Source organism: Carlito syrichta, unplaced genomic scaffold (genome assembly GCF_000164805.1).
Source record: "Carlito syrichta isolate Samal-C Ts95f unplaced genomic scaffold, Tarsius_syrichta-2.0.1 Scaffold297336, whole genome shotgun sequence".
NCBI classification, from domain to species: Eukaryota; Metazoa; Chordata; class Mammalia; order Primates; family Tarsiidae; genus Carlito; species Carlito syrichta.
Window position 1 is genome coordinate 44170 of NW_007241432.1, and position 1167 is coordinate 45336.

Consider the following 1167-nt stretch of genomic DNA (forward strand, 5'->3'; position numbering starts at 1 on the left):
TCAAAAAAAAAAAAAAAAAAAAAAAGGTTAACAATGAAAGTGAGAGCATCTCAGTTCTTATGCATGCTCTTTCCTAAAGCAGAGATGCCTGAGAACAGATCCACAGTCTGGTATCCTCTCCTTTCCAAATCCCAACCCCTCAAAAGCTAGCCTTGTCTCATCTGACAAAAACGCCTTACTTTTATCCACCATGGTGTGAACACCTGAGACTACCATGAGTGAAGCCTCCTCTAATTAGGGCACAGAACTCCCTCCCTGTTATCATTAAGAGATGCACTTCCAAATAGTTTGTGTTGTTATGGTCAACTGTATACCACTCATAAGTGATACTGACAAATGATAAAACATGCTTTGTAAATCAAGTTAATACTCCTTAAGATTGCAGGAAAGGCAACCCCCGCAGGTCCCCTCCCACTGTAGGAGCTTTTCCGTCCTCTCAATAAATCCTTTCTCAATAACAACAACAACAAAAAAGATTGCAGGAAAAACATTTCAATATATTCACATTTCTGATGCAGAGATATACATTAAGAAAGTATAAGACTTTTTAAATATACAAAATACTGTATCAGGGCAAAATTCTGAGGTGGTATGGAATGAAATACAATCTAAAAGAGAGCTGGGAATGTAACATTTCCAACTGCTAAGCAGCAAGTTTTTTGTTTTTTTTTTTTGAGTGGGAGTCTCACTCTGTCACCCAGGCTGGAGTACAGTGGCACACTCATGGTCACCGCAGCGTCGACCTACTAGGCACAGGCGATCCTTCCACTTTGGCATTTCAAGTAGCTGGAAATACAGGTGCACACGACCACGCCCAGCTTATTTTTTGATTTATTGTACAGATGAGGTCTCACCAAGTGGCCCAGGCTGGTCTTAAACCCCTGAGCTCAGGCAATCCTCTCGCCTTAGCCTCCCAAAATGCGGGGATTACAGGCTTGAGCCACCGTGCCCAGCCTTTTTTTTGTTATTGCTGTTGTTGTTTTTTTAAAGCAGGATTTATTGAGAGGACAGAAAAACTCCCACAGTGGGAGGGGACCCAGTCCAGCAGCAAATTTTTAATGAGATGGTAAAAGATATTTTACATCTTTTTTTTTTTTTTGAGTTGGAGTCTCACTCTGTCGCCCAGACTGGAGTGCAGTAGTCGTTCCCGGCCACTGCAGCCTCGAC

At 42.1% G+C, this 1167-nt stretch overlaps 1 protein-coding gene across 3 annotated transcripts in view; it reads right to left on the reverse strand.

The window, feature by feature from the left end:
- The window catches only part of LUC7L (LUC7 like), a 31975-nt gene that overhangs the window by 5127 nt on the left and 25681 nt on the right, over window positions 1-1167 (reverse strand). The gene's annotated exons all lie outside the window — the stretch shown is intronic.